The following is an 18,399-nucleotide window of genomic DNA, read 5'->3' as shown; positions in this document are numbered from 1 at the left end:
TTCCAGACTTCAAGCTCTATTACAAAACTGTACTCATCAAGACAGTATGGTACTGGCACAAAAACAGACACATAGATCAGTGGAACAAAATAGAGAACCCAGAAATAGACTCTCAACTCTATGGTCAACTGATCTTCGACAAAGCAGGAAAGAATATTCAGTGAAAAAAAGACAGTCTCTTCAACAAATGGTGTTGGGAAAACTGGACAGCCACATGCAGAAGAATGAAACTGGACCATTTCCTTACACCATACACAAAAACAGACTCAAAATGGATGAAAGACCTCAATGTGAGACAGGAGTCCATCAAAATCCTTGAGGAGAACACAGGCAGCAACCTCTTCAACATCGGCCATAGCAACTTATTCCTAGAAACATCGCCAAAGGCAAGGGAAGCAAAGGCAAAAATGAACTATTGGGACTTCATCAAAATAAAAAGCTATTGCACAACAAAGGAAACAGTCAACAAAACCAAAAGACAACTGACAAAATGGGAGAAGATATTTCCAAATGTCTTATTAGATAAAGGGCTAGTATCCAAAATCTGTATAGAACTTATCAAACTCAACCCCCAAGAAACAGATAATCCAATCAAGAAATGGACAGAAGACATGAACAGACATTTCTGCAAAGAGGACATATAAATGGCCAACAGACACATGAAAAAGTGTTCAACATCCCTTGACATCAGGGAAATACAAATCAAAACCACAATGAGATACCACCTCACACCAGTCAGAACAGCTAAAATTAACAAGTCAGGAAATGACAGACGTTGGCAGGGATGCGGAGAAAGGGGAACCCTCCTACACTGTTGGTGGGAATGCAAGCTGGTGCAGCCACTCTGGAAAACAGTATGGAGGTTCCTCAAAAAGTTGAAAATAGAGCTACGCTATGACTGAACAATTGCACTACTGGGTATTTACCCCAAAGATACAAATGTAGTGATCTGAAGGGGCACTTGCACCCCAATGTTTATAGCAGCAATGTCCACAATAGCCAAACTATGGAAAGAGCCCAGATGTCCATTGACAGATGAATGGATAAAGAAGATGTGGTATATATATACAATGAAATATTATGCAGCCATCCAAAAAAAATGAAATCTTGCCATTTGCAACAACATGGATGGAACTAGAGGGTATTATGCTAAGTGAAATAATTCAGTCAGAGAAAGACAATTACCATACGATCTCATTGATACGTGGAATTTGAGAAACAAGGCAGAGGATCATAGGGGAAGATAGGAAAAAATGAAACAAGATAAAACCAGAGAGGGAGACAAACTGTAAGAGACTCTTAATCTCAGGAAACAAACTGAGGGTTGCTGGAGTGGAGTAGGGTGGGAGAAATGGGGTGGCTGGGTGACGGACATTGGGGAGGGTATGTGTTGTGGTGAGTGCTGTGAATTGTTTAAGACTGATGAATCACAGACCTGTATCCCTGAAACAAATAATATATGTTAATAATAATAATAATAAATAATAATAAAATAAAGAACAAGGAAGAGAAAATATCTGATCGGCTGGGGCCACGTGGTGAACCTCGTTTGGGATGAGAAGGTGCAGAGTTGGCTTGGCATTTGGGGATTCTGCTGCCCGAACGTACTGTTTCTGGTCAAGTGGAGCATTGTAGAGACATGAAAGTTACCTAAGTTTTGGTTTGCAGACTTGGCACCCTGGTCAGAAGCAGCTCCATTTTGGGCCTACAGTTATTTCAATAGGAGTAACTTATTTTTCCTGGGTGTCTCCTGTGTATACATAGGTATACATCTTAATAAACTTTTTCTCTTTTTAATCTGTCTTGTTTTACAAGGGTCTCAGCTAAGACCTCAGAAGGGTAGAGAGAAAATTATTTTTCCTCTCTTACATAGTCAAGCTCTTCAGAAAATGTCCAATCAATTTCCTGATATGATAATTAATGGGGAGCAGCTGTCTTTTCTCTTTCATTTAAAAAGTGGGATTTATGGGAGTGATATGAGGATTAATATTTATAAAGTACTTTTTGAAGGGAAGAAGCACTGTGATTATTCAGTAGAGTGTAGAGTTATTGGATAGTAAGATTAATCAATCTCTTGTAAATCTCTTTATGTAGGTAAAATGGATATGACAAAGGACTTGATCAGAAGCCCCAAAAAGGCATCATGAGCTCATCAACATGCACTGTGAGGCTTGGCCGTATTTCAGCAAAGTCTGCAGAGTAGTACTCCCCCGGCATGCCTCCTGCCAGTGCAGCGTATCCTTTGTATCAAACCTCGGTAAGACTCACGGGCAGCTCTTACTCATGTCCATCGAATTGTTCTCTTTAGCAATATGTCACATTGCAAAAAATAGGCCTGCTCTGCAGAATAATGCCAGTTTTTACTGAAGATTTAATGGGGAATGGAGAAGAGAGTTTAGATTACATATACCACAGTAATACGTAGTAAGATTTCTATATTATGATTCTGATTTCTTCCCAATGGTTCTTTCTGGCTGACAGTACCCTCATGTCCAGGCCCTAATCTCTCGATGGCCCCCAAAACCTGTTTCCTGGAGTCCTTGGGCTCTGTCCACACCTCACTTTGCAAAACAAAGCATGTTGGCTAGCCAGCCTTTCACCCCTAAGAAATCAATTCAGGTTCAGGGACTATCTTTGGTTACTCCAGTCTGTTCTTGAAGCTTTAGTTGGAACTTTAGGAAGCAAATCCAGGATGCAAAGTGTTTACATTCAAAAAGGTGTGTGGATGAGGGTGGAGAGCAAAGAGAGAAGCAAGTCTGCTATTGAAAGAAACAAGATTTTTCTCTTTTTCTCCAAGTGCTGACTTCTTTATTTGTCCTCCCATCTTTAGACTTAGCTGGGACCTAAAGTCAATCAATTAAACATAAGATCTGATCGGAGATAAATGGTAACATAAAGCAGTATAAAATCACAGTGCCTAAATTTCATCACCATTCAGTATGTCCCAGTGGAGACTTTTGATCTAAAATAGTTTGTGAACAGAGTTCAATTCAAGAAATTGCAGTTGAACAATAGTTACTTTCTAAAATGATAATATTAACAAAAAACCTGTGTGGGCAATAAAATATATTCAAAAAAATTGTGATTACACACTAAGAAAACAGAATATTACCACTGGTCTAAGAGCAAAGGGATAAAAATTGAATAAAAAATGACATTTGAAAGTTGTCTAAAATAAGCAAGCAGATAAACTTACCTTTGGGAGGGTTTTATTTAAGATTCAAAATATTTAGAAAGATATTAAAGCAAAAAAGATAAAGTTTATACTTTAGATATTTATGTTTTGCATGAACTTGATTTGAAATGAATATAAGTAAAATTTAAAATGCAAAAAGAGTATAATGCTTGTTAAAAGATAAACTGAAGCATATCAATATTTTTAAGAGTTTATTTGGGCTGAAATTGATTTAAATTGGGCAGCACCGAAAAGGAAATGGTCAGGAGCGCTCCCCTGTCAGGAGCCAGGGGAAAGACTTACTTAGAAAAGGCGCAGAAGCAAAGAAAGGAAATTATTTGATTGGCTATAGCTCAAAGCCTGGTTGGCTCTTTATGATTGGTTGTCCTTAGGTTTTGATTTTGTAACCTTGAGGCATTTACAGGCTTAAGTTTTGGTTTGCTTACATAGGCCACCAAAGCACCAGAGCCACTTCAATCTAATGGCATCCTTGTTTAATTAATTTAATATACTAAAGACTACAAAACAGATCATAAAGTTAAATTAAGAAAGTATTTATAAAGAACTCATTGCATGGTGTAATTTTCAATATTTAAGATGGGAATAATAAAAAACTTTCAAATAAGTGTTAAGGAGTTATTATCCAGAGATAATTATGAAAGGGGAGAGATCACCGGGCTCTCACCTCTAAGTGGCTCTCAGATGTGAAGTCCAAATGATGGCCAGCAGTGATACAGGTAATTATTGCTTTAGATGTGATATTTCTCCTAATTGTTGTAAATTTTAAATGTTGGCAATTCTGTTTTTCAGACAGTGCTTAAGCATTTTAAAAGTAATGAATTGACATGCTCTGGGTATATTTTCTAAATCCTTAAGCAGGTCTTCAAATATTGAGATAAGAGGGGGAAATCATGCTTTAGTAGGGAACTGTGCGTTGTCTGGAGCACATCCTTCCAGGTTACCTGATATGGATTCTGTGGGAGCTATTTTACAGCCCTGAGACCTGTAGATAACTGATAGCAATGTGAAATAATTCTTGTCTCTAGATATACGGCCTCTCCCCTGTAGAGGAGCAATTGACTTTCCTCCCCTCTCTGAGGAATTGAACTAGTTTTGCCTCCATTTGCACACTCCAACATTCCTTGTCTAGAAATGTGCCTGTTCTTTGAATTCTCCTTTGACCTGATTGTAACATCTTACCCATTCCTCCATTAATGGGTTAAAGAAAAGCTTTAATATGTGTTCATTTTTTATCTGTATGAAGATCACAATTTTACTTATCAAAAAACCCAAAAACAAAACAAAACAAGCTTGTCCTTTAACATTAGGAAACAAGCTTCTTTCTACATCCAATTAGTTGAAATGAGTGGCCAGAACATCTATCTCAATAGCATACTATATCTTCCCACACTAATTAAACATATTCTCTGCTTAGTGAATATGTTAAAGAAATTTCTGCTCTAATTAGTTTCCCACTAATCAATCATTTTCAGTCTGATTATCTTCTCTGCAGGGGATGCAGGGGATGCAGGGAAAAAGGGTTTACCCAAGTATAATCTCTATAACTGCATGCTAATGATTCTCCATTGGGACTGTTTTTCCTTTCTTATTGGGCTGGTGTTATTCTGTGAAGTATATAACTGAGCCTCCTGGTAATCTCATAGCTGCCAAGTGTGAGACCACAAACTTCCTTTGTTTTATCTACTCTCACACTTCTGACACCAAGTATGTGGGGTTTTACCCACACTGACCAATTCTCCAATTCTCTGTGGACACCAACTGGGAATCCTTCACTTTAATTCAACTCTGACACTAACTGTAGGTGAAGGACTCAGTCCTGTGAAACTGCTTCTTCTACTTCAGACACCAAACACAAGTCCAGGTTGTTACTTGTGCTTCTGATGACTTGCTATAAATTGAGGCTTCCCACAGCCCCTTCCTCAGGTTTGATAATTTGGTAGAGTGGCTCACAGAACTCAGGAAAACAGTTGACTCACTGGATTGCCTGTTTATTATAAAAGATACAACTCGGAAACAATCAGGTAGGAGAGATGAGTAGGGGGAAGGGGTGTGGAGATTCCATACCCTCCCAGCATCTTGACGTATTCAACAACCTAGAAGTTCTAAATAAATCTTAAAAAAAAAAAAAAAAAAAAATATATATATATATATATATACACACACACACAAAGACACTTTCCCATCCATTTTACCATCCAATTGGCAAGAGGAAATTAAGGAGCAAGAAAATAGAAATCAATAAAAGACTAAATTAGTGAACATTAACAATGCAGTAAAGGTTCAGAGAAATAAGTAATCAGCATGCACTGGAGCATTAAGGGAGGGCTTCTTGGAAGAGGTGACATTTAAGCTGGTATTGAAGAATGGACTGAAATTAGAAATATGTGTCAGAGGTGGGGGTTTAATTTAACAAGGTTTTTAGCTGGGAATCCATGCTTGAGCTTAAGGAAATCCCTGAATTTGTTTCCTGAATTTTGGGCATATTTTTGCTTGTGCAGTTTTCTTATGAGTGGGTCTATAATTTTTATCAGCTTCTCAAAGGGCTCTGTGACCACTCAAAAGTAAAGAACCATGACTTAAAAGAATCAGGGACCTTAAATCTTGGTCTTGTCCTGGTAAGTGGCTAAACATTACATTTAATGTGATTTCACCACTTATAGTAATGAAATACCAGAAAGCAGTCTCTAACATACAGTGTGACGAAGCACTGATAGGTGGGACAAAGGGGCTAAACAATTCCTGCCAGCAGCTGCAGGAGAGAAGCCACTTTGCTCCAAATTTCAGTATTATCATTCCTCTTCTATGCATGTGTAAGGGTCTTCCATTTGGGTTTTCTAACTTAAACTGGATACCATGTGTATGTTTGTGCACGTGCACACGTGTGTGTGTGTGTGTGTAGCTTTTACACTGAAAAAGTTTCTAGAAAAATAGATAAATCTGACAAATTAAAATGTGTTCGATTTTTTCTTCTCAAACTTGAGCATGCTTATAATTTACTCCTATGCATTCTCTCCCTCTCTGTGTCTCTCTCTCTCCTGTTGAGCACAAAGGGACATAAAAGCAAGCAATTCTGGGCAATCTTTACACAAATTATTTCTCATTATTTCCCACATCTCCTGTCTTGAAGGTAGACACAACACTTTTCCTTTTCCTTTTTCCTTAGAATTTTGTGCCTAATTTAAAGATGTGCTCAGTAAGTCTGGAACTCTTAACTAAGATACAATTTCTATTTTAAAAAGGGTGTGTGTGAAAAAAATAGAATCCATTACTTAGAACTCTTTACCCAATTACTTTTACTCTGTCACAGTTTCTAAGGGTGCCAGCTGTGTTTTCCTTGTGGTAAAGGCAGGCAATTTGAGTAAATTAAAGAATGTTGGCAATTGATGTGTACAGAGTTGTCCTTGGAAGTGTACATGGTGTTTTCAAGATGATAGACTCTAATATATGTTTTGCCTTTTCAGTGTTAGGACTATGAAATTCTGTTTCTTTCCTTTCTCAGTTATGACAAGAAAACTAACAATGATACAAAATTTTATACAATAATATCTGTATTACTTTCCTGTAATGCAGACTGCCATTACAAAGTACCACAAGCTGGTGGCTTAAAATAGCAAAAATGTATTGCCTCACAGTTTTGGAGGTAGAAGTATGAGATAAAATATTGGCAGGTTTGGTTTTTCCTGATGGCTATGAAGGAGAATCTGATCCATGCCTCTCTTAGCTTCTGGTGATTCGCTGGTATTAAAAGATAACCTGAGGTGTTATTAAAATTTTAGGCGTTTATTTGAGGAAAAGTTGATTCCCATCGGCCAACACCAAACTGGAAGTTAGAAGCACTCTGGGGATGGAAGCTGGGGAAAAACTTTTATAGAGAAAAGGCAGAGGTAAAGTAAGGGAATTATTGATTGTGTATAGCTTAAACCCTAGTGGGCTGTTTGTGATTGGTTGTCTTTAGGTTTTGCTTTCATAGCCTTGAGGTATTTACAGGTTTAGACTTTGGTTTGCTTATGTAGCAACAGCGGAATTAGAGCCGTGTGAGTATAATGACCTCCTTGTTTAATTACTTTAACACTGACAATCTTTGGCATTCCTTACGTTGTGGATGCATCACCCCAATCTCTGGCTTCGTCCTCACATGGCATCCTCCTTGTGTGCATGTTTCTGTCTAAATTCCCCCTTTTTTATAAGGACAGCCATCAGAGTAGGGACCCACCCTACTCCAATATGGCCTCATCTTAACTTAATGAACTACATCTGTGATGACCCTAGTTCCAAATAAAGGCACATTTGGAGACACTAGGGGTTAGAACTTTAACACATGAATTTGGGGGGCATAAAATTCATCTTGTAAGAGGGTCATTTATTGGGCATCTTCAGTGTGACTTGGTCATAACATAAGCCCATAATGACTGCAAGGTGTTTAAAAATGTTTTTTTTCATAGTATTGAACCAGTAGCATGATTATAAAATCTGAGTTTACTGAGCTCATTATTCAGTGTCAGAAAAAGCCCTATGGGGTTGCCTGGGTGGCTCAGTCGGTTAAGCATCTGCCTTCGGCTCGGGTCGTGATCCCAGAGTCCTGGGATGAGTCCAGCATCGGGCTGCCTGCTCCATGGGGAGCCTGCTTCTCTCTGCCTGCCACTCCCCCTGCTTGCTCTCTCTCTCTCTGACAAATAAATAAAATTAAAAAAAAAGGATAAAGTCCTATGTTCTGATAGTTTATCAAATACAAATGGTTTCTGATGATTCCTACACAGATTACTGGTATCGTGAATTATCTGCACATACTCCAAGATTATTATTCCCTGCCATCACAGCCTTTTTTCTTTGGTAACTACAACGAGAATCTGTTTCTCCAAACTTCTGTGACCCAGTGAAAAGCAGTGGACTGCCCCATTGCCAGGCACTTACTGTGCCATACATAGTCTGCCCATGAGAAGAACTGCGTCATTATCACCCGCGCAGTTCCGACCATGCCTGGCTGGGGATGTTAAAGGCAAGGCCTGCTCTGGATACACGTGGGTGAGGTCAGAAGGCAAGATGTTGGGCACAGCTTCTCTGTTGTCTTTTTTTCTGCTTTCATCTCCTTCCTTCCCTCGGTTAAGTGGAATAGGGAAGGGAAAGTCTCCATTCTTGGTAATAGCTGTGTTTAGAATCAGCCCTAGGCAGAGATGGCCCTTTGCCTATGTCGTCAATAGTCTGGCTTCTCCAAGCTGGAATCAGACATGCAGAAGTATATCCAGAACGTAATACTAAAATAATATGTAGAGTCAAGTTTATGAAATCAGTTTCCCTGTTACTCATTCATTCATTCAATAGTCATTGACAACCTGTGTAAAAGTAACGGTCAAGGCCAAGGGCTTGGGAGTCAGGAATATATGAGTTCCAACTGGGATTCTATTTTTAACTAATTATGTGACCTGGGAAAACTTCTTAAATATTTTTGTTTCATATTTTTGTGCCTCAGATTCCTCATCTGTGTATATTTGGAATAATATAGTATGTGTTACGTTATATACATAATACATACAGTATAATCCATTATATACACAATACATTCTATACTAATAGCATAGACACTAATATATTCAATATATATTATATATACTAATAGTATATATATGATAAATAGTATATATATTTATCTTAATATAATGGGGGGTTTATCTTAATATAATATAATACACACTATAATATTAAGCTAAAATCCCCCAAATCTCAGTAGCCTGAAATGACAAAAGTTTGTTTTTTGCTTATGTCCATCCTTGTTGACTGGGTTCTCTATACTATATCGGTTGTCCCCCAAATGACGGAGGAGCCAATATTGGGAACACTTTCCATTGCTATGGGAGAGGGAAAAAGAGTTCCAAAGGGTTGTCGTTGGCAGCAGGGGTCTGGCTTGGAAACTGTTCTGCTCATAAACTCATTGGCTAGGACTGGTCACTGATGCCATCCCACCACAAGGGGGTCAGGATTTGAGATCCTACCCTGGAGAACTGTAAGACCTGGCGAACAACACAAGGCCCGTCACTAATGCCCTTCTATAAGGTAACAAGAAAGATTTCATGAGAGAGAGTGTTTGTACATATCTAGTGCCCGGTACAATGACTGGCATGCACATGGTAGACACTCAATAATAATAGCTAATTTTTTCTCGTACATTATTACTATAAAGCACCTGCTACCTGCCAGGCACTAAACTAGGTATTGGGAAGTCTTAGGCTATCAGTGAAATTCTAGCCCAGGGCAAGGAGTGAGAAAGTTGTTACTGAAGAGGGCTATTGCTGGTTATCTTGAAGGAACGAATTAATCAATTCATTTTGTGAATTGGTCCCAAGGCAAGTGGGCTAGAGCAGTGTCCAAATATGTCTCATTTAACCCTCATACCAACCTGTTAAGGACTATTTATACCAGTTCATGGAGAGGGAATTGAAGCCTAAAAGGATTATGTGACCTGCCCAAAGTCATACTGCTAGCAAAGGTCAGACTGGTGTTCTGGGAACAATACTGGAAAATGCCCTGAGGACTAGTATGCTGGCTGCTATCTACTGGTTGATATCTGGGGGGTCTGGGGCTGGGGTGGAATTAGTAGGTTTGATAGATGTGAATAAACTGTTTTAATTGTGGATTTAAGTTGGTATTAGTATGAATTGTTTGGTATCCGATTTTTTCAGTGTAAAAATAGGTTAATAGTAACAACCATTTCAGAGGATCTTTTTAAGAAGTAATGTGATTATAGTTTTAAGCTTTTAAAATAGTACTGTCCACACAGTAAACCCTCTAGAATGTTAGCTATCATTAGTTTTTTCTTTTCTTTTTTTTTTTTTTTATAGATTCTATTTTATTTTTTTGACAGAGGGAACACAAGCAGGGGGAGTGGGAGAGGGAGGAGAGGGAGAACAGGCTTCCTGCGGAGCAGGGAGCCCGATGAGGGACTCGATCCCAGGACCCTGGGATCATGACCTGAGCTGAAGGCAGACGCTTAACCAACTGAGCCCCCTAGGCACCCTATCATTAGTTTTCTTGCAAGTGCAATTAATTTAATAGGTAATAAGATAGTGCAATTGAAGTAGGTAAAAGTAACTGATTTTCTCTGTAATCTCAGAGCCTGGATACTGACTGCTTTGTCACTATAGGGAAGCGAGGGCTTTTCCATAAACCCAGAGGGATTGTGGTAGAAGTCCATCCAGCATACAGAACTATCTCCTGCTTAAAGTCCTAAGTCAACTGAAGCTATTTGCTCCCATCCACTGGGCTTAGCCTTGATCTCTTTCAGGGCTCAGCAACAGAATTGCTTCTCAGAAGGAGCAGGTTAACCAAGAAATTGCAAAGTTGCCCGTCCTGTTTCTCCTACCTAGTCTAGAGTTAGGATGAAATCTGGGCACGGTAGCAATAAAGCATGTGTGAGTATAACCTTCTCAGAACGCAGGAAGTATAGGCTGGTGGTTGAGTCCAGATTCTGTTGGCTCTTTGCTACTTCTGTTCATTGACACTAGTTCTGGACATTGGTTTCTTCAGTGGTAGCATGGGTATGACACTGAGTTGTGTAAAGCACTTAGAATCCTGTCTGGCACCAAACAAGCACTTGAAAGCTGTTACTCCCCTGAAGCAGTTGGAGTTCTAACCCAGGTGTTTATTGAGCATCTACTGTGTGAACCAAGGCCAGGGCTGTCTCTGCTCCTACCCAACTCCCACCCACAACTGGCTGCAGGTCCAAGGTCTTTCACTATAGCTCAGTTGTTGTGCAGCAGGAGAAAGAGAATCTGTGATAACTAAAGTCACATTTGTGATTTTAACTAGTAAGTCCTACATTTTTATTAATTTTCCTCATTGTAAAAGTGTCAAACAATAAAGAAGCATTTAGGATGTAATGTCAAAGCCCCCTCTTTTCCCTTTGCATTCAATCCTGCCCAGATTCCATTCTACTCCAGAGAGTTCCCTGCAAACAATTTATTGTTTATACTTCCCATCTTCTTTCTCTACTTTTATAAACATGTATATGTATGTATGCATATGTGTATATGTATGCATGTGCATATATATACACACAATCTATATCTTAAAAGAAAGAAATCATTCTGAGTGCAACCTATTGTCTGTTTTTGACTTTACTTTCACTTAAGTATATGTGTCAGAGATTTACTCATGTTGATACATGTAGATGTAGTCCATTTTATGACTATGACAAATTTTTCATCATTCCCTATGAACATTTAGGTTTTTTCTCAAAAATATTTTTTCTTATAAACAGTGCTGCAGTGAACATTTCTTTAGTGCACATGAGAACATTTATTTAGAATCTTAGGAGTGGAATTGTTGGATCAAAGGGTATGTTCATTTACGAAGTTTTGCAGATGCTAATAATTACCTTTGAAGAGTGCTTCACCAATTTTTACCTCTATGAACAGTATGTAATAATGCATGTTTCCTTGTATCCTCTCCACAACTTCCTGTTATCAAAGTTTTAAATGTTTATTAATCTAAGGAAAATGAATACAATTTCTATGGCTGCTTTGGTGTATATTTCCTTGATCACTCATGAAACAGAAAATTATTTCTTCTGTTTATTGAATATTTGTACATTATTTTTGTGAACTGATTATTCATATATTTTTCTGTTGGATTGTTGATATTTTTCTTATTGACTCTAGGAGCTCTTTAAATATTGTAACAGCTGGGGCGCCTGGGTGGCTCAGTCATTAAGTGTCTGCCTTTGGCTCAGGTCATGATCCCAGGGTCCTGGGATTGAGCCCCGCATCAGGCTCCCTGCTCTGCGGGAAGCCTGCTTCTCCCTCTCGCACTCCCCCTGCTTGTGTTCCCTCTCTCACTGTCTCTCTCTCTGTCAAATAAATAAATAAAATCTTAAAAAAATAAATATTGTAACAGCAATCATTTGTTGTATATGTTGCAAGTGTTTTCTGTAAGTCTCTTGTTTCTCTTTAATATTACATATGGTAACTTTTACTAATACAGAATTTAAAATTTTATGAATTCAGTTTGGTCAGTCTTTTTTGGGGGGCTTCTGGATTTTGTGGGTAAATTAAGAATATCTTACCCATTCAAATAAAAATAATCCTTGGTGTTTTGTTCTATTAATTTTCTTTTCATAATTTGTTTTTTAGACCAGTGGAATTAATTTTTACCTAGGATCTGAGGTAAGGATCTAATTTTATCTTTTCCTAATGGAGTAGTCAGTTGTTACAAATCCAATTATTGATTTACAGATTCTACCATAGTTATACACACATGATTTTCTAGACAGTTTTTTTAGTTGTATTATTCCATTGGCATTGGTACACTGTTTTAATCACCATAGTGTCACTGTATGCCTTAATAGTGTGAGGACCAGTCTCCCCTCTTCATTCTTTTTCAAAATCTTTTTGGCTACTCTTGGATGAACTATGAACTTTGGAATTTGATTTTTAAGTCCTACAAACTGTTCTATTGGGATTGCCCAGAATATATTGATTAACTGGAGAAGAACTAACTTCTTTATACTGTTGAATTTTTCACACTCAGGTACATGATATGTCTTTTATTTATTTAGGTTTACTTTTCTGTCCTGCAGTAAAGTTTTATAGTTTGCTTTATGTAGCTCTTACATATTTCATTTAAAAAAATTTCAGCTTTATTGAGGTATAATTGTCAAATGAAATTGTAAGATATTTTAAAGTATGCACAGTAGTGATTTGATATATGGATACATTGTGGAAGGGTTCTCCTTATCTAGTTAATTTACATATTCATCACTTCACATATTTGCTTATTTAATTCTTTTTGGTGGGAACATTCTACTCTCTTAGCAAATTTTAATTATACAATACAGTGTTATCAACTATAGTCATCATGTTTTACATTAGATCCTCAGACCTTATTCATCTTATAGTTGAGAGTTTGTATTCTTTTACCAACCTCTCCCTATTTCCCCACCCCCAAGTCTCTGGCAATCTCTTATCTACTCTGTTCCTATGAGTTTGACTTTTTTTTTTTTTTAAGATGCCACATATAAGCAATACCATGCAGTGTTATCTCTGGCTTATTTTACTTAACATAGTGCCCAGCCATGTTGTCACAAAAGGCAGGATTTCCTTCTTTCTCGTGGCTGAATAATATTCCACATATTCCATATATATATACACCACATCTTCTTTATCCATTCATCAGTTGATGGACAGTTGTTTCCATATCTTGGTTAGTGTGAATAATGCTGTGATGTACATGAGGGTGCAGATATCTCTTCAGTATCCTGTTTTCATTTCCTTTGGATATTTACCCAGAAGTGGGATTGTTGGATCGTGTGGTAGTTCTATTTCTAATATTTTGAAGAACCTCCATACTGTTTTCCATAGTGGCTGCACCAACTTACATTCCCACCAACAGTGCACAATGGCCTACTTTCCTTCATGGTTTTGTCAGCACTTGTTATTACTTGTCTTTTCGATGATGGCCATTCTAACAGGTGTGAGTTGATATCTCATTGTGGTTTAATTTACATTTCCCTGACAATTAGTGACATTAAGTACATTTTGATGTACCTATGGCCACTTGCATGTCTTCTTTAGAAAAATTTCTATTCAGTTCCTCTGCCCATTTTTAATCAGATTTTTTTTTTTTGCTATTGAGTTGTGTGAGTTCTTTATATATTTTAGATATTAACCTCTTATCAGATAGATGATTTGCAAATATTTTTTCCTTACATATTTCTTTTTAGTATTATTCCCAGGTATTTATGAGTTACTTACTATTGGAATGAATGTTTCTTTTTTTTTTTTTTAAGATTTATTTATTTGTTGGAGACAGAGAGAGAGCACAAGCAGGGGGAGCGGCAGGTAGAACAGGCAGAACAGGCAGAACAGGCAGAGGGAGAAGCAGACTCCCTGCTGAGCAAAGAGCCTGATGTGGGACTCAATCGCAAGCCCCTGGGATCATGACCTGAGCTGAAGGCAGACGCTTAACCCACTGAGCCACCCAGGCGCCCCATGGAATGAATGTTTCAATTACATTTTCTAATATAATACTTCTGATATATAAACTTTATTTTTGTTATTGAGCTTATATTGCTTGACTTACTAAATTTGCACACTGGTTTTAATAATTTTTCATCTGATTCATTTTTTTGTTCTAAGAAAACACTAGAATTTACAAATACCAACAGTTTTCTGTATAGCTTGTCTTACTGGGGGCAGAGGAGCCACTTTAAGTATTTACTACAGACGGATTTTAAAACAGGAAAGTGGTTACAGAGGTGAAGGGGCCCATGAGAAACCACACCAGTAACACAGAGATAACCCAGGGGTCAATAACAGCAGGAAGCCACAACCACTAGACTAAAGAGATAAAGGGAAGAGGCAGTGTTACTAGACCTTGGAGACCAGGGTAACCCCAAAGAAACTGGAAGCATGGTGGATGAGTCTGGTGGGAGGAGGAGTCATGCAGGAAACATAGCTGCTGCCAGAGAAGCTGTAGGAGGCCGAGAGGACGTGGGAGAAATACCTCGTTTTCTCTCCACCACTGCCCCACCCCGGGCCCAGTCTCCTACCAGTGGTTTCTCACCTGTTGGGTTCAGCTGGAAATCAGCTGAAAAGGAAGTTTGGGAAACACAGCCTGCAGGGATTGGCCCAGGCTGTGTTTCCCAAACTTCCTTTTCAACTGAACCCAACAGGTGAGAAACCACTGGTGGGGGATTGGGCCCAGGTGCTTTTGGTACATTGAATAAGGCTGATTACTCCTAACAGTGGTTTCTCAAACTTTAAAGATGAATCATTTAGTAATTTAGTATTTTTAATTTGATTCTTTTGTTTTGTTTTGTTTTTGGTTTTTTTGTGGGGTTTTGTGTGTGTGGTTTTTTTTATAACAACTGATAATTTATTAAAAAGGTTGATTTAAGCGTCTGCAATGGTGACTTCAACCTCAGCTCCTGGCTCAATACTGATGGAAGTAATCTGCTTAACAGTCTCAGAAGGACTGTGCAAATCAATGAGTCACTTGTGGATCCTCACCTGAAAACAATCCCAAATCTTAGAACCTTCACCACAAGGAGTTTTTCTTTTTTAAAGATTTTATTTATTTATTTCAGAGAGAGAGAGAGAGTACACAAGTGGGGGGAGACAGGCAGAGGGAGAGGGAGAAGCAGGCTGCCCGTTGAGCAGGGAGCCCGAAGCAGGGCTCCATCCCAGGACCCTAGGATCATGACCTGAGCCGAAGGCAGACACTTAACCGACTGAGCCACCCAGGTCCCCCACAAAGAGTTTTTCCTGTAGTGATTCTCAGGGTCTTGGTAGGCATCTGAACTGGTCCTTTTTTTTTTTTAAAAGATTTTATTTATTTGACAGAGAGAGACACAGCGAGAGAGGGAACACAAGCAGGGGGAGTGGGAGAGGGAGAAGCAGGCTTCCCGCGGAGCAGGGAGCCCCATGTGGGGCTCGATCCCAGGACCCTGGGATCATGACCTGAGCCGAAGGCAGACGCGTAACGACTGAGCCACCCAGGCGCCCCTGAACTGGTCCTTTCTCTTTGAGATTCTTTTCCTTTGCGCCTCTGATCAAGTCAGCACATACCTTTTCCAAAGATTTTACATTGCGGCTGGTGAGAGTAATTCTAATTTGGTGAATCACGGGTGTCTTTAAAAAGCCACGGCTGCGGCGCGGCTTCCTGACTGGCTTGTTCCTGGGTGAGAGCGGTAAGAGGGAACAGCGAGCGGCGGTGAGTCAGGAGCAGGAGTGGGGCGGCCAAAGCTCCACTGTAGCTGCATCCGCGTCTTCCTCAAAGAGAAACTGATTTGATTCATGGTATGTAAATTTGAGATCTGCTACCTTGGCTGTAAGAGCCCAGCTTTTCTAGTTACATAAACTTTGAGTGTGTCTTTGCTGCTTACTATACATGTGGCATTGACAACCGTTTTAAGATTAGTTTTTGTTTTTTTAATTTAATTTTTTTTTTTGAGAGAGAGAGGTGGAGGAGGGGCAGAGGGAGAGGGAGAGGGAGAGGGAGAGAGAAAGAATCTTAAGCAGGCTCCATGCCTAGCATGGAACCCACCCCAGGGCTCGATCTCACAACCCTGAGATCATGACCTGAGCCAAAATGAAGAGTCGGATGCTTAACTGATTGAGCCCCCCAGGCGCACCAAGATTAGTTTCTTATATATTAATAATTATATTAAGAATGAGATTGAACATGCATATCAAGGGCTTAGCACAATGCCTACAACAGTCAGTAATCAAACAATGTCAGTTATCATTACTGAGTTAAAAGACTTGGATTTTCCCCCTAAGTAGTGTGTTACTTTGGACAATTTATATACCTTCCTCAACTTAAGATGGGGTTATGTCCCAATAAACCCACCATAAGTTGAAAATATCATAAGTTATCATACCGTAAGAAAATGCATTTAATACACTTGACAAACTGAACATCATAGCTTAGCCTGGCTTACCTTAAATGTGCTCAGAACACTTACGTTAGCCTACAGTTGGGCAAAATCATCTAACACAGAGCCTATTTTATAATAAAGTATTGAATATCTTATGTAAGTTATTAAATGCTGTACTGAAAGTGAAAAACAGAATGGTTGTATGGGTACAGAATGGTTGCAATATAGTTAAGTATATCCATTGTTCACCCTCATGATCACAGGCTCACTGGGAGCCATGGCTCACTGTGTTGCCCTGCACCAGGAGAGAGTACCATACTGCATATTAGCACTGGCCGGGCAGAGATCAAAATTCAAAATTTAAAGTACAGTTTCTACTGAAGACATGTCATTTTCATACCGTTATAAAGTCAAAAAATTGTAAGTCAAACCATCATAAGTTAGGGACAATCTGTAATTCCTTTATGCTAATATTGAAACATCCCCCGAAATACATTTGTTTTATTTTTTATAACTTTGTGATGTTTTTATCTCTTAATCTTTAAACAATTTTGTATGGCAAGTATTGTCCATTGTTAAAAGGAGAAACTCAGACAGATTTTTACCTTGCCCAAGATCACAGAGTTAGTCAATAGTGGGTGTGGATTTGAACACAAGTTCTCTGATGCTAGATCCTGATTCTTTTGTCTTTCTATCACAGTGATCTTCAAATGAAGGAGTTAAACATATAATCTGTATGGTCCCTTCTGTCACTAACATGTTGGCATCAAATGTTTTACTCTAAGGGAATTGGGTGCCCAGGGTAAAATCAGGTCTGAAGTGGTCAAAACAACTACAACAAATGAAGAAGTACAATACTTGGCTAACTGCAAAAAATGCAGGCTGTGTGAGGACAATTGCTGGGTTGGTGAGACCCTTTGTGAGGTGCCCAGTTACCTTCGTATATGGGATTAAAGTCCAAACTGCAGTCACCTGTTTGAATCTGGCTTCCCATTCGCAACTGCCACCACTCTTCCACAGAAAAGACATTCAAAGGGAGGGAGCTGGGGAGGGACTCAGTCAACAGGTGAGACCAAGAGTAGATTCAGATCCGCTTTTCGAACAATGATTTTGAGAGGTAGGACATCTCATTTGTCCCAGGGTGCCTCCGTCTGTGAGCACAGCCACCAGGAAGCTGGGAATGAAATGGACATGCAGTCTGCCAAATTGGAATGTCTCACTTGAATTTTGGGACCATGGGTCTATGCAAGTGTAACAGGATATTGAGTGGGTTTTTCTTCCTTTCTCAGATCCTTCTGCATCCAAGTTTTATTTTCCAGCATTCTAGGAGAGTATCAAAAAGATGTGAGTGAACCCAGAATTTACAAAAAGAGCAGGAGCTGTGGAACTGCTGGCTAAAAACTGGGATGTCCAAGGTTGATGACCAAAGATGGGAAGTACAGCATATTCCCCAAAGAGTGCCAGCAGTTAGGGCCAGTCTCCTGCCTGCTGGGCTCACAACCAGGGGACAGTGTAGAATCAGCAGGACCACTAGCCATCTGCCTTCCCCACATCTCCCATCTCAAAGTCAAAAAGAAGATGGGGGAGATGGAAGGCATGTCCTTTTAAGATATTCAATAAGAGTGGTTTATTTTCGGGGCGCCTGGGTGGCTCAGTCATTAAGCGTCTGCCTTCGGCTCAGGTCATGATCCCAGGGTCCTGGGATCGAGCCCCACATCGGGCTCCCTGCTCAGCGGGGAGTCTACTTCTCCCTCTCCCACTCCCCCTGCTTGTATTCCCTCTCTCGCTGTGTCTCTCTCTGTCAAATAAATAAATAAAATCTTTAAAAAAAAAA

The 18,399-nt window shown here is 39.2% G+C and overlaps 1 protein-coding gene across 1 annotated transcript in view; it reads left to right on the top strand.

The window, feature by feature from the left end:
- The window catches only part of ARL6IP6 (ARF like GTPase 6 interacting protein 6), a 188,831-nt gene that overhangs the window by 38,841 nt on the left and 131,591 nt on the right, over positions 1 to 18,399 (top strand). The window contains exon 4 of the transcript XR_014143608.1: positions 2,095 to 2,257. The gene's annotated coding sequence lies outside the window, so the exon portion shown is untranslated. The remainder of the gene's footprint in view (positions 1 to 2,094; positions 2,258 to 18,399) is intronic.

The sequence above is a fragment of the Leptonychotes weddellii genome, chromosome 3 (genome assembly GCF_054177405.1).
Source record: "Leptonychotes weddellii isolate Sample4059 chromosome 3, ASM5417740v2, whole genome shotgun sequence".
NCBI lineage: Eukaryota > Metazoa > Chordata > Mammalia > Carnivora > Phocidae > Leptonychotes > Leptonychotes weddellii.
Note: the sequence above shows the minus strand (reverse complement) of the source record. Positions and strands in the feature narration are given on the sequence as shown.